A 22,528-nucleotide genomic window follows, 5' to 3' on the forward strand; every position below is an offset into this window, starting at 1 on the left:
GACATTTTCAAATATTTAATAAAGGGTTTGAAAAATCATAAAGAATTGTACAGGAGACAGGGATGAGCTGTTATTAAACTCTCACTCAAAACTGGCCTAAGAATGGGCCAGAAATTCCTTCAGGCCTGTTTGTACTGTGCCTTGCACGTAGCAGACACGTGGCAAATATTTGTTGAATGATTGGAATCCCAGGGGCTGTTGGAGTTGTGGTGGATCACACAGCACATGGGCTGTGCTACTTTCTGTCCCAGAGCAGGTCTCTGATGGGGCAGCTGGAAGGGTGGGTCGTGGGCCTGGACCAGGGCTTTCTGGTACCTGCTTGGTGCCAAGGCCACTTATTCGCCTGACATGAGGCATCTGTCAGCCAAGGTAGGAAGATGGATTTCCAACAGCCGGTGGGGGTGGTGCTGGTGGCGGAGCTTGTGTTTTTCTGCTTGTGTTGTAGCTGTTTTTCCTCTTTCCTTTTGGGAATAAATTACTGTGGCTTTATAGCCCTTACAAGGGGTTCCTGGAAACTCCAGTTGGATGAATCCCAACAACTGAATTCTTTTTCAAGTTTCCAACTCCCTCAGATCCTCATTTGGAAGGAAAATGGGATCAGTCTCTTTGCTTTTTGACAGACACCCGATCACCCTCCACACGGGGTCACCTCTCCTTGATCTTGAAAATCTTTTTTTTCCCTCCCAAAGGACTCCCAAGGACATGGCTGAGCCACTCAAAACACAGCCACTCCTGAGGGTGAAGAGAGCACTTTGGAAGCCATGTCACCTCCATGACCAAGTGATCAAACCAATCAGGACAGAGCTGGAGGGTGGGGTGGGGTTGAGGACTTGCCCAGTCTCCTTGTCTAGTCCTATATTCCTTTCTCCTAAGAAATAGGCATTGACATCCATCGAATGCTTTTGCACCCATGTAGGTGCATAGGCGTTAGTGATGCTCTGTTGTCAATTAAATTAAACAACTCCTCTGTCCCTGCCCCTATCTTAGAAAAACACTCTGTGCAGCCAAACATCTGTAGCCCAGGATATGTAATCTCCCTCTGTGTCATTTTGCTCCAGACAAAAATGGTGGAAAAGCTGAAATTTATGCCTTTGGAATCTGAGGCATTAACCGTTGTAAATCAGCCGTAGGTGCCCAAAGGTAGCAATTACCGCTCTCATTAATAGATTTCCCCAGTCTCGCTCATAAAACAACTCTGGAAATGTCTCAGGGGACAGGGTGGGGGAAGTGTGCCCGGGGATCATTAACAGTCAAGTACCCTGGGCGTAGAGGGAGCCCGAAGCCCTCTCCCCGGGGCCGGCCCGGCGGACGTGAGAGAAACTTCATGCACGCAGGGGCCCCCAGACAGGACCGGGGTGCCGCTTGCATGAGGTGGGCATGCGGACTGAGCAGAAGCCCCCACATCTGTGCAGTCCCTCCCAGGCACTGGGAAGCACTGGGTCTTGAAGAGGAAAGGGCTGAGGAGAGAGGCTGGGAGGCTGAGAGAAGGAAGGGGGACACATGGAGGGGGAGAGGCGAGGAAAGCTCACATCTCTATGACTACCAGTGACTTTCTTCGCTTGGGAACACCAGGACTGGAAGCCATCTTGCCTTCAGTAACTACGTGGGGACAATGGGAGCCCAGGACTGGCCTAGGGCCCCCTGGCAAGTCAGTAACTAACTCAGTCGTGACCGTGAAGAAAGATGTAGCGGCCTGCCCAGAGTGTTCAGCGAGGACCCTTCCCATCTCTGGTTGGTTGTAAACTGGATTTGCACCCAGGCAGTGCCTTCTTCTGCCTGGTCTGGATATGGAAGATGCTTGAGCTGCGGATGTTACTTGTTCACTGCTAGGCCTCCCAGGTCCCGCGGCGGGGCTGCCTGTGGGGAATGGCCCACGGTGGCTGGGGCGAAGCGGGGAGGGCGGATTTATTATCTCTGGTCTCCGGTGCTTCACGGGTCAGGTGACATGGCTAATCCTTAATTACACCTAATGTTAAAGGTTAGTCCACCTCTGGGATGTTTCCCAGCTTGAAGGTGCCTATGGAAAATTAGTTCATTCGTAAAACAAAGTGTCGGGTTACAGACCCAAATGGTTTCCCCTCATCTCTGGTGGAGGCGGGGTTGGGGCCGGGGTGGGGGCGGGGGGCGCTGCGGCTGAGAAACATCCCGCAGCTAGCCTCCTGACTCATCGGTTACCTCTAACAGGGTGTCAAATGAATGATTCCCTTTCAGAGAGATAGCAACTGTGCCCAGAGGAAGGGCGAGTTCAAAGGGCTTCAGAAGCATCGGACAATCACTCAGACAGACAGAGGTCAGCGTGAGGAAGATGCAGCCCAGGGAATTCATGCCAATGGTTAAACTTCCCTGTTCCTCCGCAAATGTCTTCCCACCCCCATGGCCGCTGTGCTTTGTAGGATCAATGGAGACGTTGCCAAGTTGCTGAGAAGTGCTGGGGCCCCTGACTCTGCCCTGGGCAGTGCCCAGGTGGCCCCAGAAGTCATCACAGCCAAGTGCCTGCACTCCGAGGCCGTTTTGCTGGGGCCGAGTTCTGTCTGCTCGCTGTAAAGATGAGTTCCCATCAGTCCAAAATATATTAACTCATCCTGCAAGTATTTACTGGGCCCTCACTGTGCCAAGTACTATTCTAGAATCTGGGGATGGATTGCAGTGACCAAACGGACAAAACAAGAATGGCTCCCCTCCCAGCGCTTCCATTCTAGTGATCGGGGGCACAGACAGAAAACAAGTGAAACATGTTAGTAAAATGATAGCGTTTTCTGATGGTGATGAGGACCACGGAGAGAAAGCAAGCAGGGGAGAGAGGTAGAGGAAATACTGACCCGAGTGTGTGCTGTACATTTTGATAGGGTATTCAGAGAAGCTCTCACCCAAAGTTGAGAGTGGTGCAGAAGACAGAAGGTGATGAGCCCGTAAGCCCAGAGGAGAGCTCAAAGAACAGACACTCCAGGCAGGGAACAGCGAGTGCAAAGGCCCTGAGGCAGTAGGGTGCAAGTTTGTTTGAAGAGCAGCAAGGAGGCTGTATGGCTGGAGCAGAGAGAGTCGGGAAGAGTAACAGAAGATGAGGTCAGGGAGAGCAAAGGGCCACGCATTGGTTTCTGTGCCTCTAGCTTGTGTCCAGCATTCCCTGACCTTGACCATGGATGTGACATGTTGGTGTAGTGTTTTAGAGTAGGGGTCAGCAGACTACAAGTCTTTAGCCAAATCTGCCCACCTGCCTGTTTTTGTTGATAAAGTTTGACTGGAACAAAGCTACACCCGTTCATTTGTGCCTGCGTGCTAAGATGCTTCAGTCTTGTCTGACTCTTTGCAACCTTATGGACGGTAGCCCGCCAGGCTCCTCTGTCCATGGGATTCTCCAGGAAAGAACACTGGAGTGGGTTGCTATGCCCCCCTCCAGGAGATCTTCCTGATCCAGGGATCAAACCCACATCTCTTACATCTCCTGGATCGGCAGGAGGGTTCTTTATCACTAGCACCACTTGGGAAGCCCACCCACTCATGTACATATTGTCTATAGCTGCTTTCAGGCTATTGGGTTGGCCAAAAAGTTATTTTGGGCTTTTCCAGAAGATGTTACGAAAAAAGTCAAATGAATTTTTTGGCCAACCCAATACAGACTCATAGTAGTTGTGACAGTGGATGAACTGAAAGCCTAAGATATTTACTATTTGATCCATGTCTTAGGGCACGGGCTTCAGAATTAGACCACATTGGTTCAAATCTCTGCTCATTTATTATCCAAATGGCCCTGGGCAAGTTGCATAACTTCTCAAAGCTTTATCCTTATGAATGTAAAATGCTGATAATATCTATTTTACAGGGTTTCCTGAGATTAGATTAAACCACTAATATGAAATGCACAGAGTTGATAAATCCAAATACTTTATAAGGAGTCAGCAGTGGGTGCCTCATCCCTGACTCATAGGTTCAAGATCTTAGCCAAAGGCTTCCTTGGTCTAAGTCTCAGTTTCCCTATCTATTAAATGGGGATAATTATTTATGAAACTAAAATGAGATATGCTGTGTGGCTTCTAGGAAGCACATTAAATGGAAGTTGCTGCTTTTAATTTCATCAAGTTACCCTCCATCATCTCCTTTGTGGGGGCCATCTGCAAGTCCTTCAGGATCTAGGAGAAAAAATCCAACATCTGTCTGTATATCCATGTGCCACTGTCCTGCTGCTGGCTCCCGGAGCATACTCCAGCTGACGGTGCCTGAAAGGGAGTGCGTATTAAAAAACCTCCCTTCCCCACAGCTTGGCATCTGGCCTAAACTCACTGCTACCTGAAAGAGTGCCAACCTGTTCAGCACATTTGAATTTGCAAATAATCTCTTATTTACTCTCAGAGTATCCACAAAGCTGAAGCTTGTCATGGGTTTTTATTATGTGGTAATAAGTACTGTTGGGGAAGATCTATCTTTGCAAAGCCCAATTAGTGTATTTATTTATTAGGCTCTTGTATCATCAGGTAAGAGTAATAAATAAGAGGGTCATTATAGGATTCTGCCCACTGAACCCAGTTTGTGCATTTGCTGATGGGCAGAGGTGGATGGCAAATGGCAAGAATTTGGGGCGGGACGGTGGTGGTCCGGGCTTGGGAAACGTTGATTTTGTTGGACTTTGTCATGCCTCTTGGCTGTGATGACAATTCACTTGAGTTACATTGCATTAAAAAAAAAGTGGCGAGAGTCCAGTGGTTGAAATGCAGACGCCCACATGTATTTATATTTGCAGTGCCTTGGCCATGTGTGCGCTGATACAGAGAACGAGAAAGTTGTGGAACTGAAAATAACATATGTCTGTCTGAAGTGCCAGAGGAAATTGTAGCATGGGCGAGAAGGGGAAGGGTCCAGATTTAGAGATGGGGGAAGAAATATGCTCCTTGTTCAGCCGTGGTGTTTATACACAAGCCCTCATTTCTGCTCACACATAATGAACAGCCACAGAACTGACGGGAAAACAAATGCAAAACTGGGCAAGTTGATTGTTTCTTCTAGAGCTGGTTGGAGGAATGGAGTTCTGGATTAGAAATAAAGTTCTGGCAGATTGAACTTTGACCCCCACCCCCATCCCCTTTTTGCGGTTTTCTGAGTTCCTAGGATCTGGTTCGTGAGATTGATGCTGTGATTGTGGTTGAAACAGGTCAAGGTGGACATGGTTAGAAAGGAACCCATCCTTCACCACAAACCTCCTTGACTTAAAAATGATTAAAATAAAAATTTCCAAGTCAATTACTTTCAGTCCCCTGAGAGCCAGAGGATCATTTAGGGTTTTTCTGGAGTCAGGGACCCCTAAGATCACATTTCTCTTCTGGCTGGGGTGTTATTTTTAAGCCTTGGTTACCAGCCTCCGACTCTTAGTTCCATGTGTCAATATGTATAAATAGATGTGACTAAATTAAAAAAGAAATAATAGGTTGAATTCACATCTTTGTTTTTTTTCCATCTTCATGAAAACAAGTAACAGGTTTGACTTCATTTTCCACATTTCTCTTTGCCGTTTTGACATTATCAGATGCAGCCCAGTTCACATCTGAGTCTGACGTTATCAGACTCAGAGCACATTTGATCTTTGCAAACAAAACTCCATAGAAAGACTCAGTCTCTGACACCTCTCAATGGTTCTGTGACTCATTGCCTTCAGAGCACCCCTGAACCCCAACCTCAGATCCAGCTGGAAACCTCCCACCATGGCCCTTGGCTTGAAACTAGACCCTCAAGATTTTAACATACATGATGGCCAAGCCACTTACATCTGACTTCCTCACCTCAGTGTTTTCATCTGCAGAATGGACGTAATACTCTCGCCACCTGCCAAGATCCAGGAGAGGATGGGAGGAGTTGGAGAAACACTCTTGGTGGGACTCAGAGTAGCTGCTGAAGTGAAATAGAGCCCGATGGCCACTCAGCAATTGTTTTCTGTTTCTTTCTCATCTTACTGGTTTAATGTGACCAGCACCTGGTTTTCATGCCTTTATCTCCCTTCTGTTCAGAAGTGAGTTCAATTTGTCAGGTATGCTGGTCCCAGAGACCTGAGCCTGGGGGCTGAGCTATCACAGCTTGAACCAGATGCCTCCCCTTGGTTTGGTATGTTACACCTCATGACAACTGCCAGAAAGACACTGCTGGTCCCATTTCACAGATTGGGAGACTGATGTGCAGCTGCTCCTTTCACACCAGTTGAAACTTAACTATAACACTTGCGGCAGTTTAAAAAAATACGGTTGTTACAACCAAAGACATAGGCAGCTGTCTGTCTGTGGAGAAGGATGAGGCAGGCAGGCAGAAGGCAGGGCATTCAGATGAGGGTCTTGGGAAGAAAGCACTGGATCCTTCCACATCCTGGGTAGTGGGTCTAATAGTGTCCCCTTACCTTGAAAAAAAAAATTGTGTCTGCCTAGAGGTCAGAATATGCCGTTGTTTGGAAATAGAGTAATGAACATGTAATTAGATAAGGCTCTTGAGAGGAAATCATCCTGGATTTAGAACAAGCCCTAAGTCCAATGACTGGTGTCCTTACAAGAAGAGGAGAGGGACACAGACACAGAGGGAAGAAGGCCATAAGACGGGGGCAAAGACTGGAGCCAGAGGATGCTGGGAGCCACCAGGAGCTGGAAGAGGCAAGGAAGGATGCTCCCCTGGGGCCTCTGGAGGGAGCATGACCCTGCTGACACCTCGATTTTGTACTTCTGGCTTCCAGAATGGTGAGAGAACAAATTTCTATTGTTTTTCTTTTTAAGATTTTTTTTTTTAATGTGGATCATCTTTAAAGTCTTTATTGAATTTGTCACAATATTGCTTCTGTTTTATGTTTTGTTTTGTTTTTTGGCCACAAGGCATGTGGGATCTTAGGTCCCTGACCAAGGATCCAACCTGCACCCCCTGCTTCGGAAGGTGGAGTCTTAACCACTGGACAGCCCAGAAAGTCCCAATTTCTATTGTCTTAAGCCACCAAGGTTGGGCAGTTGGTTAGGGCAGTCTTAACAAACTCTTTCTTGCTGTCCTTCTGGTGAGCTGTTTACATTTGGTCACCAGAGATGAGGGCAGGCGGGAACTCGTGCTGAACACACACAAGGAAGTGTTGGCTCTGTCAAGGGAAACATTAAATCTCTTTGGTAAAACAAAACAAAAGGCTGGAAAGTCTCTTGTCTTTCCTTGGAGCGTGCCTTAGAGACAGGATCCGTGAATCTGTGAGGAGTCTGGCAGTGTGGGGTATGGGATTGGGGCAATGATGTAAAATGATATGATTTATTGCTTGTTGAGCAATATTTTCAGCCATGGATCTTGCTTTCAAGCTTAACTTATTGCCGAAACAACCGGCAGGCCAGGGGACTCTGAACACAGAGAATATCTCCGGTAACAGCAGAAAGAGTGTGGCTGATGTATCTATGGGGAAGGGGAGAGGTTAGTGGTTTGAAGACTTGATTATGGAAACACTGCACAGGGAGACTGGATGCCATCATCAATAACCGAATGACACTGGAGTTTGGGGAATATTGAAGTAGTTGGTGGAGCCTTATCTCCAAGGGACTGATATGAGAAGTCTTTTACAATGGGATGCTGGGAAGGGGCATCTAACCCCAACAGGTGAGTGGGAAGTGGTATAATTAGCATTATTGTGGTAATTGAGAGACCTGAGAAGGGTCAGCCCAAATGTGAGGCCACATTTTGAAGAGGACACATGATATGATAGATGAAGTAAGATCAGCCAAAAACAAATTACAGCAGTTCAGCTGGGAGATGACTAGAGGAAAATCTAGAATCTTGGCAACAGTTGTTGTTAAGTATCTGGCCATCCATATGTGAGTATATGCGTGTGTATGTGTTGTATTTTTTAAAAAGTGAAATATAACAATCGCAAGACTCCACTAATGCCTCTGCAGAAGTTAGAAATGGTAATCTGTATCCAAAAGGACACACGCATTTCTAACTTGGGGTGGAGGCTGTTGCTGGGATGGCTTACCCTCAGGAAACTGGCAATCTGTCACTCGAGGGGGTGAGGACAGGCCTGCTGGGGACAGGGGAGGGCTTAGTCCAGGAGAGGGTGGGAGAGGGTTCTCTGGAGCCAAGGGTTTCACGGCTGAGTGTCCACCTGCGCAGAGGAAAGACCACCTGCTTTTGTCCATCTCTCTGCTGGAGTCCAGGGAGTTGGTCTTCTCACCAGGCTGTCCATCAGAGCCCAAATCACAGGGGTCAAGAATTACTCAAGCTGATGAAAATGAAAATGTGATTTAAGATGAGATTTTGAAAAAGATACCATAGGCTAGTGGCTCAGAGCCTGAGCTCTGGAGTTTGCAGCCTGAGTTCAAATCCTGCCTCTAGATATACGAGATCAACCTGTTTGAGATCTCAGAGATGTTTGATGCCTCTGAGGTCATGAGATCAGCATAGTGTATGAGATTATCACCTTGCTGGGTGGGAGAGAACCGGGTTCTAGAAACACAGGTATGCTCAACTGAAAAATATTCTTTCCTCTGTCCACTTGTGTGCACCCACATTGTAGGAGTGGGGATTCCGTTAATTGCTCCACAAACATCACAAAACTTGATATTATCTTATTTAAAAAATTGTTCTGACGGGTCTATAGCAGTCTATAATTATGATTTTAATGTGCATTTACTTGATTGCTATTTATTTGAGTACTCTTTATTTATAAGCTGTGCTGGGTCTTCACTGCTGTGAGGACTTTCCTCGGGTAGCTGTGTGCAGGGTTCTCACTGTGGTGGCTTCTCTTGCTGTGGACCTCAGGGCCTAGGGCGTTTGGGCCTCAGTAGAAGTGGTACCCCACTCCAGTGTTCTTGCCTGGAGAGTCCCAGGGACGGGGGAGCCTGGTGGGCTGCAGTCTATGAGGTCGCTAGAGTCGGACACGACTGAGCGACTTCCCTTTCACTTTTCACTTTCATGCGTTGAAGAAGGAAATGGCACCCCACTCCAGTGTTCTTGCCTGGAGAGTCCCAGGGACGGGGGAGCCTGGTGGGCTGCAGTCTATGAGGTCGCTAGAGTCGGACACGACTGAGCGACTTCCCTTTCACTTTTCACTTTCATGCGTTGAAGAAGGAAATGGCACCCCACTCCAGTGTTCTTGCCTGGAGAATCCCAGGGATGGGGGAGCCTGGTGGGCTGCAGTCCATGAGGTCGCACAGAGTCGGACATGACTGAGCGACTTAGCAGCAGCAGCAGTCGTGGTACACAGGCTTACTTGCCCCACGGCGTGTGGGATCCTTCCTGATCAGGGGTTGCACCTGTGTCTTTCTGCACGGGCAGGCATATATATTTACATATATTTTTTAACCACCGAATCACTAGGGAAGTCCTTATCTGAACACTTAAAATTTTTTTTTCCTATTTAAGACTTTTGCCCTTTTTCTGTGCCGTTGTTGACTTTTTCTTAATGAGTTCCAGTTCTTGATATACTATGGATATGAATTTTTCAGGCTTGCCTTCTCATTTTCTTTATGAAACAGAGATGAACAGAACAGAAATTTTTGTTATTGAACAGAAATTTTCAAATTTTTTCAAGTTAACTACATTTTGGTAGATTCTAATGACGATATAAGATTGAATCATCATAGGAATTATTTGCTTTGAAATATTATTTCCTACAATGGATTTCTTAAATTTTTATTCTTAATTGTGGAGATTCTCAAATTTAATGAAATCCAATTTATCAATCTTTTCCTTTATGATTTTTGCATCCTGTTAAGAAAATCTTGTCTGTCCTTTGGCTGTGAGGATATCTTCTCATGTTATTGTCTAGAGGCTTCATTGTTTAACTTTCTCAATTTACGCCCCTGTTCCCATTTGGGATTGACTTTTATGTATGGTGGAGGTTGGGGTGACCTTTGCTTCTTCTTAATCCAGACATCCATCTTGACCCTGCAGTATGGGTGGATCATTTTTCCTCCATGCATTGCAAATGAATGTTTATTGTAAGCTTCCAAGGTGGTTCTAGAGGTAAAGAACCCACCTGGCAATACAGGAGACCTAAGAAACGCAGGTTTGATCCCTGGGTCGGGAAGATCACCTGGAGGAGGGCATGGCAGCACATTCCAGTATTCTCTCCTGGAGAATCCCATGGACAAAGGAGCCTGGTGAGCTCCAGTCTGTAGGGTCGCATGGAGTTGGACACAACTGAAGTGACTTAACACACACGAACAACCATATGTGTGAGCCTCTGTTTTCTGAACTCCATTCTGCTGGCTCAGTGGATACTTCAGGGATGAATAGTAGATGCCCTGGGTCTCACGTGCTCCTGAAGAAGATGGAGGTTCTGAGCTTTTGCCTTCTGAGGAGCTCCTGTGTTTTCTCGGCTGAATCATCTGGTTCATCTCTGCCCTTTGCTGACTTCTTCCACGTATGTGTGTGCTTAGTCACTCAGTCGTGTCCGACTCTTGTGACTCCCATAGACCTTAGCCATAGATACAATTAATTGGCTGACAAAATTATCAAGATAGCAAAGTTGTCCATAAAATATACCACCTGCCAGGTTCTCCTCTAAATACGCTGTAACTCATTTAATCTTCACACAAAGACATGACGTATTTACTACTATTGTTTTGCTTCCAAACTGGGGCTCCAAGACCACATGGGTGGTACATACAAGGTCTGGAATTTGAACCCAGGGCTTTAGCCCTGGAGACCATGCTCCTAAGCACAGTGCTGGGCTTGCTTTCAGCCAACAGCAGGAAGTGAAATGGTAGAGGTCCCAGTCACGCTGGCCTAGGAATAAAGACATCTGAGCTCTTATCTTGGCTTCTATTAATATCTACTAGATGGGAAGTTTTGGACACATTGATTAATCTCCTTGAACTAGTTTCCTCAACTAGAAAGTGAGAGAGTACAGTGTTATTTTCGGCTCTGACATTTTACAATATCATCTCTTTGGAAGATTCCTAGAAAGACTGTGGAGTTTTTGGAGAGGAGACTGGTGTACAATGGAGACTAGGGTAGAGGCACAGATGGGGGAGGAGCCCAGAGGGAGTGGTGAGAGCTGGCTTAAGGTGGGTAAGGAGGTGGGGAGGCAGTGGGAGAGAGAGAGGAGGGAAAGTCCCAGCCCTCCAACCTGCCTCTTCCCATCTGTTTACCCCCTTCAAGGACCCTCCAATCCAGCCTATCAGGTTACACGATGGAGGGGGTGGTGAGGCCTAGGGGCTAAGTTTTCTAATTGACCTGCCTCTTGGGAATTTGTTTGAGAGGCTCCCATTTGTTCCCAAGGCCATGGCCCCTGTGTGAGTCTCCTGGGGGGCAGTTTCTCTGCCCAGAGCTGGCTAATTTTTCACCCACCGTGTCCACTCTCTGGTGAAAATCACACCAGACTCTTCCATATAGACACCAGAGGTCCATGGGGTTGTCTCATGACCTTGGAGGCCCTCACAATCCGAGGCTGGAGGCCTGGGACAGTCTTTTATCATTAACTTCTGGGCAGGGACATTTGGTAGAGGTAGTGGTGGGGGAAGAGGAATGGTTAAAAGGTAACTTAGAAATGCCACAAAAGGCATTTTAGACAAATTTAGAAAAGCCAGAAACACACAAAAAAGAAGACTGAAAAAGTGATCTGTAATCACTTAATCCAGATATAACTGTTAACATTTTGGGAGTGATTTTCTTTAGAAGTGTTTTGGATGTCTCTGTTTCTCTCTTTCTTTGTAGATCTTTCTCTCTGTCTCTGTATGTGTGATACGTGTGTGTGTGTGTGTGTGTGTGTGTGTGTGTGTGTATGTGTGTGTGTACGCTAAGTTGCTTCAGTCGTGTCCAACTCTTTGTGACCCCGTGGACTGTAGTCCACCAGGCTCCTCTGTCCATGGGATTCTCCAGGCAAGGATACTGCAGTGGGTTCCCATGTCCTCCTCCAGGGGATCTTCCCAACCCAGAGACTGAACCTGCGTCTCTTATGCATTGGCAGCCAGGTTCTTTACCACGGGTGCTACTTGAGAAGCCCATATATACATACATACATGTATATATTTAAAAAAATGAAAATAGATTGTACTCTTCTGGAGCTAGATTTTTAAATTCAGCAATATGTTATAAGCATTTCCTCAATCACTCAACATGTTTTATCATTTTTAATATTTGCATGACAAGCCATAGGAGACAGTTTCTCATGTTTGCTATTACACACTGATGAACATCCTTATTCACATATTTTTGAAAGTGTGAATTTCCTTAGGAAATTTTTTGAAAATATCAGAATAAATATGTCCCCGTGATTTTGAAAGATAATAAAGTTCTTATTCCTGTCCTTGTCATTACCAAGAAACATTTATATTGTACTACTAACATTAAAAATTATCTTTTAATTGAATACCTTAGAGATTACCAACTCTCTCAAGGCCATCTTATTTAATTTTCTGAGAGGTGTGTATTTATTAGGACCATTTATTCCCATTTTACAGCTGTGAAAATTGAGGCCTTAGGAGGGGAAATACTCCTCCAGGTCACCCAACCTAGAAAGGGACAGGAAGCACGTCTGAGTTCCATCCACTCTGCTGGGCTCCTTGCACCCAGCAGAGCCTGTGAGCCCTCCCAGAAAGAGGCCTCTGCTTGCCAATGCTCTGGACAGGTCCCAGCAAATGGGCTGAAGATTGACACCTGTCAAAGGAGAAACCCACGTAATGCCTGCTGGGGCATCAGAGCAGCCTTCCTGGAGCTAAGCCTCAAAGTGGGGAGAGAGGGAGCCACAGAAGAGTGCAGAGAACACCGCAGGCAGGGGCATGGTGTGAGCAAAGGGGTAAGTCAGGGAAAGCAGACACCGCTCCCTCGACTTGCTCAGGCCCGGGGGCTGAGATCAGCTTACAGGAGGCCTGTTCCAGCACCTTTGCCAGACATGGACAGTAAACGTGCAGTGCCACAGGCCATGGGATAATAATGGAGGTTTAATGTTCTGTTACGCAGCCTTGTGTATATTTAAATCATTTCATTATACAGATAGAAATATTTTCCTGATTTCTTCTTTTTGCCTCACGATGGTAATAGCCTTTTGCCTGATTATAAGAATACTATCTACTCAATTGTAAAAAGTAAAAATTTTACACAAACAGAAAAGCATAAAGATACAAACAAAGGCAAGAGGAGGACCCTCCCTATCCTGAGATAACTGTTTAGCGTCCCAGCTTCCAGACTCTCTCTGGGCGCACAGACTCAGGGGATTTTCCTTCACAGTTTTACATAAAGGAGATGGAGCCAAACACACTCTTCTCTAGTGCATGTTTCCCCACTCAGCAATCTGTCTTGGACCCCTTCCCTCATCATTATGTGTGGATTTGCAACATTATTTTTATTTATTTTTGTTGAGTCTGACCTACATTAACTCAAAAGGGTCATATTGCTAGTGTATAAAAATGTTAATTAATATGCACAGAAATTAGGGTTTGACTCTTCTTAAAATGGCAAGGGCTTTGTCAGCCTTGGTGGCCCATGAACAAGGGATCTTCCTGTTTATATTTTTAAGTTTATTTTTATTAGGCAAATTTTCAAGCTACTTAGAAGTAGAGAGAAGAGTGCAAGGAAATTTCCAACACCTGGATTCAGTAATGATCAAGATTTTGCCACATTTGCTTTGTCAACCCTTTATTTTGCTGAAATATTTTAAAGCAAATCCAGTTATCTTGTCATTTTAGCCCTGCATCCTTTAGTATGCATTCCTTATATTAAAAAAAAAAAGAAGATACTGTTTTATGCAGCCACAATACCAGTACCACACCTAACAAAATGAGCCTTGATTCCCTGGAGAGTCTATCATCAGATTTCCTGACAGTCCTCCAAACTCTCTTTTTAAATAATGGTTTTGTTTAAATCGGGAAGCAAAAAGGGAGAATACTTTTCTTTTTTTTTTCTTTTTTCTTTATTATTTTTTTACTTTACAATTCTGCAGTTCTGTAACCTCATCTAGCTAGATTATAATGACATGATTTCTTTGCACTGTGGTTACTATTTATGGTAACTGACACTAATATTCTGTTTAGGGTAATATAGTAGTTTTTTAAGAAATTACATTTATTTGAATAAAATGAATGAATCAGTTTAAAGAAAAGTCATAGAAACGTAGTTGCCATATGTAAAATAGATAGCCAGTGGGAATTTGCTGTATGTCTCAGGGAACTCAAACAGAGGCTCTGAATCAACCTAGAAGGGTGGGATGGGGAGGAAGATGGGAGGAAGGTTCAAGAGGGAGGGGATATATGTATACCTATGGCTGATTCCTGGGGACGGGGAAGCCTGGTGGGCTGCTGTCTCTGGGGTCGCACAGAGTTGGACACGACTGAAGCGACTTAGCAGCAGCAGCAGCATGGCTGATTCATGTTGAGGTTCGACAGAAAACAACAAAATTCTGTAAAGCAATTATCCTTCAATTAAAAAATAAATAAATTTTTAAAAAGAAAATAAAAGTCATAGAATGGATGATATGCAAATACAACAACCTTCTAGAAAGTGGTTTGAGAATGGAAGATACTGCTCATCATCTTTTAAAGGACATTTGGGGTGTTTCCAATTTTTCCATTACTGAAAAGAGTGCTGTGATGAATAATCTTGTATATACATAGCTCTGTGCCCCAGTCTGGTTATTTTCTTAGGGTATATGCTTTAGAAGGGCAAGTGCTGATTTTAAAGGCTATGAGTCTCTTAAAAAGTGTGAGTGTGCTGTACTTAATTTAATATTTTGTTCCTATTTTCATCTTTGACTCAGGGTCCTATTGGGTGTATCAACAATTGTACCCTGATGGCCTCAGGCTTCCTGCACTTTTTCTGTCTCTCTCCAGGCTATGATGGTGAAGGTTTTGCATCCACCTTTAATAGTGCTTCTGTCTCATCCTTTTCAGTACATTTTTCCTTTGTCATTCTCTCCCCACCTTTTAGTTTGCTACTTCTCAAGTACTGTGAACTGGGAAACAGATGAGTAAGTTGTTCCGGTTGTACCTAAATTAAGAGTAAATAGAATCTTGAGTGAGGATCTGATGGGACAAACATGAGGCAAGAGTTTTCTTAGGTCCTGTTCACCCCCACCTCCTTTTAAATATATCCTGCTTCAGCTCTCCAGGGCTATTTGAAGGGTGGTGATGGTCATAGAAGTTATTGTTACTTATGGCAGAAACCTTGACACATGAAAAATATCATGGGTCCCTTGTGTTCCCATAGAGATTTTTCAGGATACAACATGAGTTTGCTGATTGCCTTGCTCAGTGGTAAAGAATCCACCTGCCAGTGCAGGAGACGGAGGTTTGATCCTTGGGTTGGGAAGATCCTCTGGAGAAGGAAATGACAACTGGCTCCAGTATTCTTGCCTGGAAAATTCCATGGACAGGGGAGGGCAGGAAAGCCTGGAAGGCTACAATCCATGGGGTTGCAAAGAGTCGAACATGACTTAGGGACTAAACAACAACAATCCTTACAGCATTTTGACGTAGCCAGAGTTAGCATGATGACCTCTGATTTGTGGAGGAGGAATCTGTGGTTCAGAGGCTAAGTGATTTTCCAAAGACCACACAGCTGATTGTGCCAGAGCTATGACTCGGATTTTTTTCTGCTTACCACCTGGGCCAGATGCACCTGGGGGTTTGAATAATGGGTGTTTCCAGGAGAAGTGATGCTAACAGCAAAGAACCAGGATGTCATGGGGCATTTGCCCAGCCAGAGTATGAACAGGGTCCAGGGACTAGGACAGATTCACGGGAATTTGGCTTTTCTATGACTTGAGACATCCTTAGCCAGAAGTACAGCTGGGCAGGAGTGGGGGCCAAGAACGCTAAGTCCTCATTACTACTCAGCCTCCTGGCTGTGGAAGGAGGAGCAGGTCTCCAGGAGTCCCTGAGCGGGGTCCCAGAGCTGTCCCAGCTGTGTGCTCTGAGCCAGGAAACACCCTGCCTCTGAGCCTCAGCTGAAAAGGGGGCTCAGACCCACATCAGGGGCCTTCCAACAGCAGTCCTGGGGAGGCCAACCCCCCACCACACCTTTCCAAGACACCTTAGTCATTGAAGCAGCTCTGTGTATTGTTTTTAATTCTTAAGGTTTCGTTTGAAGGATTCTGAGGCCAACATTTTTTCTGAACAATTGACCAAAATGATCTTGCATATTTCACTCTCCTTTCTTCCTGAGTGTCCACCCCTGGCTCACGGCACTTCCCCACCCCATACTGGCCTTAACAAGCCTTTTGGAGACAGCCCTGGATGCTACCCCTGGCTCCTCCCCATTCTGCTTCCTCAGTTTCCCTTTTAGCCCCTGCGCCCATCCTGGCCCCACTCAGTTGCCTGGTCTCCTCACCGGCCTCCCCCACCCCTTAGCCTTGGCCCTGCCCTTGGCCTTCCATGCAGTTGTGTTCACTGTTGGCAGAAGAAAGCCCAAGATGTCAGGCATTCCAGGCCCTTTGCTCCTGCCCTGGGAATGGTTTCCAGGTTTCTGAACACTGCCATCTCTCATGCATCTAGGGTACAAGATTCTCTTTGCCTGGAATGCTCTTTCTGTCCCTTGTCATCTTGGAGCCCCTGGACTCTTTCTGAAGACTCAGTTCAAATGTCATGTCCTCAGTGAAGCCTCCTGCGAGCACCCACTCCAGCCAGTGAGTCACTTCTGTGTCCCTGCAGCTGCTGCTAAGACTTGTCACAACACCCAGGACTGGGTTCCCTGCTCCACCCCTAGCTTCCTGAGGTCTGAGATTGAAAAATTTACCCCAGTCACAGACATTCAGTGCTTCTAGCAAATCTGAGTTCAGCAAATGCTTGGTGAATGGACAAATGAGTTTTCTCTGCAACCAGGGCCCTGTGCCAGGTACAGGGAGCTTGCACCTTGCCATTTGACCCTGTGAACATGCATTAATATATCCTACGGTGTTGACCCCTAGAATTCTCAGACTGCAGCTTTGTTTACACAAACTTTAAAAAATACAGAATGATACAAAAACAGATATATTTACAATCGAGACAGGAGGCACACTCTGCCAAGCCAATTTAATAGATTAATCAAACACGGTTTACTTGGTTAAACAGGTCTTGATTTTCGTCCATTTTCAACAGTATCAACTCCTTCTTAGGTAGATTTTACAATGAATATTTGCTTCACTGATCATTTTTTCTGGTCCTCATCAACTTTTACAAACTGTAACAGTTTCTGTTGGAATTCTCTTTTGTGGGTGTTACTTTTTTGGTGTGGTAGATTTTAAAAACCTAATTAGCTTTTAATTTTTTAGAGCAGTTTTAGGTTCACAGCAAAATTGAATGGAAAGTACAGAGACTTCCCCCGTGCTCCTTGGTCCCCACACCCACACAACCTCCCCCACCATAGACCTCTCCCACCATGGTGGCACATTTATCACAGCTGATGAAGCAGCATTGACGCATCATCACGCTAAGCCCAGAGTTTACATTAGGGCTCACTCTTGGTGGTGTACATCCTATGGATTTGACCATATGTAGAATGACAGCTATCAGCTGTGATAGTACTATACAGAATAGTTTCACTGCCCTAAAAATCCTCTCGGTTCTGTCTATTCATCCCTTTCTCGTCTGTAACTCTCGTGATAAAAATCTTATCAGAATGATTTCAATCTTTCGTTAGATCCAAATGTATAATACATTTTAACATGTTCAATTTGAACAGTTTGCAGTTGTATTTTTGTGTAGGTCACTTTCACCCATAACGATCGATTAAAAATGAATCTGTATTTATTCTTCAGGTCATTTACGTGAAAATTGTGAGGAACTTCCTGCTGGATATTCCAGGATTCTTCTAGGAACAAAGAGGAGCCAGGTGAAAATGCAAAAGTCAGACTGTCCCTTCTCAGACCCTAATGTCCCTCTCTTTACTGTGAACATGAGCTGGTCGCTATCCCACCGGAACTCAGAGGGCTTAAGTCTCTGGTCAAGGTCATGGAGCTTACTCTGAGGTCAGAATCAAGACCCAAATTCAGCCAGCTTGGCTCCAAAGCTGATATACTTTTGTTGAGCTCTTGCCCTGTTCTGCAACTCTCCCAGGAGATGACAAAATTTTGTAGAGTCCTTTGGTGGAAGGTGTCCATCAGGTTTCCATGAAATATCAATTATCAGACCAGACCAACCCTGAGTTGAGAGGCTGGGGAGGGTAGCAAAATCCTCTTAGAAGCAGGAGACTGCCTTCTAGAACCAGTACTCCAGTTGACCTTGGGTGTGACCTTATATAAACCATTTACCTTCTCTGACTCCTGGTTTCCTTATTTGTAGGATTCATTTATCCAGTAAATATTTGTTGGACACTGCATGCTGAATGCCAGACAGTGCTATAGGTACCAAGGTTACAGCTGTGAACAAACCAAAGTTCCTGACCCTATGGAGTTGACTCTGAACTAGATGGTCCACGATGCTAGGGAGGAGTAGGGCCAAGGGGAGGGAGAGGGGCATGTTGTTGGGATATAGAATAAGTTCAAGGCCAGTCTTTGGCTAAGAGCAGTTGATCATTGGGCAGGGGAAAACAGACTCCCACTGTGAAACCATTGGAGACACAAATTGCCTCTAAAGATGTCAAGGACCTGCATCATTTGGACCCCTTTATCCTCTCTGGCCTCCTCGAGGGCCAGTCATCTTTCTACTCACCAGCCAAGTCCTTTCCAGCCTCTCAGTTTGTATGCCCCAGAAGCAGGCTCTGAGGTTAGCAGTTTGAGTCCGAGCAGTTGATGTGGGAGGTGATCTTAGAAAGCAACAGAGGCAGAGCAGAGCGGTAAGGCTGAGAAAGAAAGGAAAGGAAGCCAAGGGTGTCTCATTACAGCAGCTCATTGTTGAGAGCAGTTGGAGCTCAGTCCTGATGGGGAATTATAAGGATGAGGAAGCTGGAGTATTTACCCATCAATTCCTATAGGGCGTTGGCTGAAGGCTACTCCTAGGGACATTCATTTCCTGGCATTTCTGATCTGTTCAAGGCACCATCCAACAGAGAGCCCTCAGGCAGAGACTTTTGGGGGTTTTCAGTAGAGCACTGTAGATGTGTGCTGGAAAGGTAAGTGCTGATGTGGAATATGGGAGGGCGCTGTAAGACCTCAGGACCTTTGCACTTACTGCTCCTTCGATTGGAGCAGCCTTCTCCCCAAGTCTTTGCAAGGCTGGCATCTTAGCCTTCTGCTCTTAGCTCAGAGTCTCCTCCTCTGTAAATTAGCATCCTATGGCACTAGGACTCTCCATCATGTATTCTCATTTCTTTCTTTTGCAGTGCATGTCACAATCAGAAATCAGCTTCTGTGCTTGTTTACAAGCATTTCTGTGATCTCCAGTGCCTAGAGAAGCATGTCCCATGGTTGCACTTCCAGAACTATTTTCTGCACACACATGTGCCTTGCCATCCGCAGCCAGCTAAATACAAACATAACTTTGACTCCCACTTCCGGACTTGTGACCAGATGAGGGAGTAAAGATTGAATTTGGATTATGGGAGACATGAAGATGCTGCTCAGGTTTTCAGGTACATTGGCTAGACATCTGCTCCTTAGAAAAGTCTGACACCTGTATTGTGCTTTGGGGGACAGATGGTAGTGACATCCCAGCAGGGTAAGAGAAACAATGCCCAATATTGATGAAAATATCGGCGCCTGCAAGTTCCCCAAATGATTGGATATTTTTACTACATCCCTTCTAACAGCCCACTTGTAGGTATTAAGCAGACAAGAGCCCAGTGAATGTCCTTCAAGATAAATTTCATGTCATCTTTTCTTGTGTAAAGAGGTTTATTCCATCCCTTCAAAAATCTGTAGGGTATCCTGCTTCTATTTTTTAAAACTATATTTAGTTTGCTTTGAAGATGAATAAAACGAGATGCTATTATGTTCCTTTCTTACTTTGCAGCATCCAGAAATTCCTTTGCTATTAATACTCTAGAGAAACAGATTTCTTTGATTTTTTTCTTTCAGTTTAGAAGATCAAAAGCTGCCAGAAATTGTTTCAGGAGAAAAATAAATCTCTGAGAAGTTGGATTTGAAATTCCGAGGGGCCGGCGCTTGTGTCCGCTGTGTCAGGAGTCATGTAATGAGAAGGGCTCTAACTGTGGCGTCTGCCCTCTTTGTGTCTCTCCTCCTCTCCTAGGGAAGCCCTGCCTCAGCCTCTACTATCTGCTTTCTCTTATGAAATCATAGAATATTGGGCCTAAATTAAATTTATGGTAAATCTGAGCAGGCAGAATCATTTCCCAAAGAGAATGAGTAAAACAAATGACTGCCAATCTTTGGAAAAACCCTCTGTGTATTGGAGCTGAGGACTCAGATTATGGAAAATTTTGAATGAAGGATTCAATTTTCTTTTGACGTCTGAAATGTACGTCACATCTGTTTCATCACCCCTTTTCTATCATAAAGGAAGTGCCTGAACCAATTCCTTATGCTGTTTCTCCTCTCTGCCAAGAGGTCAAGAGTTCAACAACCATCTCTTTATACTTTCCTATGTGCCTAAGGATGTTTGTGCTTTGGGCTCCAAGAGGACTTGGGGACCTTAGAATGCTAATAGATGGCATTTGGGGAGAACAGAAGATCTCAGAAACCCCATCCGTAGAGGTCGGATACCTGGTAGGAGATAGAAATCAAAGAAGGGGAGAAAGGTCCAATATTGCCTGTGTTGATGCTCTGCAGTAAAACAATAGGGACTGGATTCAAAGAAGACGATGACCACAGCATCTTCACGACACACCCATTGGAGCTGAATCCTGCAGCTGGGTCTTTCCCAGATTTCCCAACTCAGCTTCATCCTTGGATTACTCATAAATATTGAAATGATAAAATTTCAAATATACACAAAATTGATTAATGGCATAAGAAAAAAAAAGACAAAAGAAAAAATTAGTACCATCCACCATCCTACTCACTCTGCAAAACAAACAGCAACACTTTGGTATTATTTTTTATTTTGTGTACGATATATTAGTATGTATACATTTATGCAATCATAAATAAAACAGGTATGTGAAAGTGAAAGTGTTAGTCACTCAGTCATGTCAATTCTCTGTGACTCCATGACTGTAGCCTGCCTCTGTCCATGGAATTCTCTGGGCAAGAATACTGGAGCAAGTTCCCATTCCCTTCTCCAGGGGATCTTCCTGACTCAGGGATTGAACCTGGATCTCCTGCATTGCAGGCAGATTTTTTATCATCTGAGCCACCAGGGATGCCCATAAACAGGTATTTGCACATGTTTACAGGATTTCCAGGTGGCGCTAGTGGTAAGGAACCCGACTGCCAGTGCAGGAGATGCAAGAGACATGGGTCTGGGCTGAGAAGATCCCCTGGAAGAAGGCACAGCAACCCACTCCAGTATTCTTGCCTTGAGAATCCCATGGACAGAGGAGCCTGGCAGGCTACTGTCCTTGGGGTTGCAAAGAGTCGGAAATGACTGAAATTACATAGCACACATGTACTTATATACACATTTGAACAATAAATATGTCATGTACATACTTGTCTTGATAAATAAGCAAGCATTTTATAGATGTCTATTTTGTGATTTGCTTGTTCTCCTGTGAAAATCTTTTGTGTCCATAAATACATATTTACATCTATATAATTAAGTTTTGGGGGATATAATTTTAGACAGTGAAAATGTTGCAAAATAGTACAGAGAGCTTCTGTATGGCCTTTGCCAAGCTTCCCCTGACGTTAATATCTTGCACAACCATGACATGATGATCAAAACTCAGAAATTAATATTACTGAACTACAGACTTTATTTGGACTTCTCCAGTTTTTTCCCTATTATTATCCCTTTCTGTCCCCAGGGCCAGTTCAGGATCCTACATTGCATTTAATTTTGTCTTAGTGTCTCATCTGTGACAGTTCTTCATCTTCTTATTTTTTGTGACTTTGACCCTACTGAAGCATACCGGTCAGTTGTTTTGCAGATGGCCCCTCAATTTGGGTTTTTCTGATGTTTTCTTATGATTGGATTGAAGTTGTATTTTTTTGGTAAGAACATCCGATGTGTTCCTCACCCATTTATCTTCAGGGGCTACATGCTGTTGTTATGTCCCCTTACTGGTGATGTTAACCTTGATTGGTTGGTTAAAGTGATGTCTGCTGGATGTCCTTCCAATGTAAAGTCATTTTTCCCTTTGCAATGAATGAATCTTGGGGGAGATACTTTGGGAGTTGGCAAATATCCTTTTTTGCTCAATGTTAGTTTGGTGATTTCAGCATCCACCAGTGGATATAAACTGCAACAGTTATTACTGTGATATTTTAATGATGATTTTATATTTGCTTCATTCCTTCATTTATTATTCTTCAGTACAGATGCCAGTCCTTCCTTCTTCCTCCCTCTCTTTCCCCCCACACCAACCCCTGTCCCTCCATTCCTTCCTTCCTTTTCCCTTCTGTTTCTTCTTTCCTTTCCTGTTGATTATTCATATTAGTATGGCCCCATAGATATTTGTTCTATTTTATGGTTATAATCCAATGCTACCTTTATTTTGTTGCTCAAATTGTTTTGGTTTGAACCTTGGGAGTGCTTTCTGGTTGGTTTCAATGCCTTTTCATCAGGTCAGCCTCCCACCTCCCCAAACTTCTTTTGAGCACTTTCTTACTTTCTGGCACCTG

At 44.7% G+C, this 22,528-nt stretch overlaps 1 long non-coding RNA gene across 2 annotated transcripts; it reads left to right on the top strand.

Annotated features, from left to right (window-relative positions):
- The first annotated feature begins 234 nt into the window (after positions 1-234).
- Positions 235-22,319, top strand: LOC129636544 (uncharacterized). 2 transcript variants are annotated; one of them, XR_008706994.1, is made up of 4 exons: positions 235-369; positions 17,666-17,739; positions 19,168-19,416; positions 19,862-22,319. It is a non-coding gene; the product is annotated as an uncharacterized LOC129636544 (long non-coding RNA). The 2 variants fall into 2 exon arrangements; XR_008706995.1 differs by lacking the exon at positions 235-369 and adding an exon at positions 16,213-16,552.
- Positions 22,320-22,528: the final 209 nt, after the last annotated feature.

The sequence above is a fragment of the Bubalus kerabau genome, chromosome 22 (assembly GCF_029407905.1).
Source record: "Bubalus kerabau isolate K-KA32 ecotype Philippines breed swamp buffalo chromosome 22, PCC_UOA_SB_1v2, whole genome shotgun sequence".
Lineage (NCBI taxonomy): Eukaryota > Metazoa > Chordata > Mammalia > Artiodactyla > Bovidae > Bubalus > Bubalus kerabau.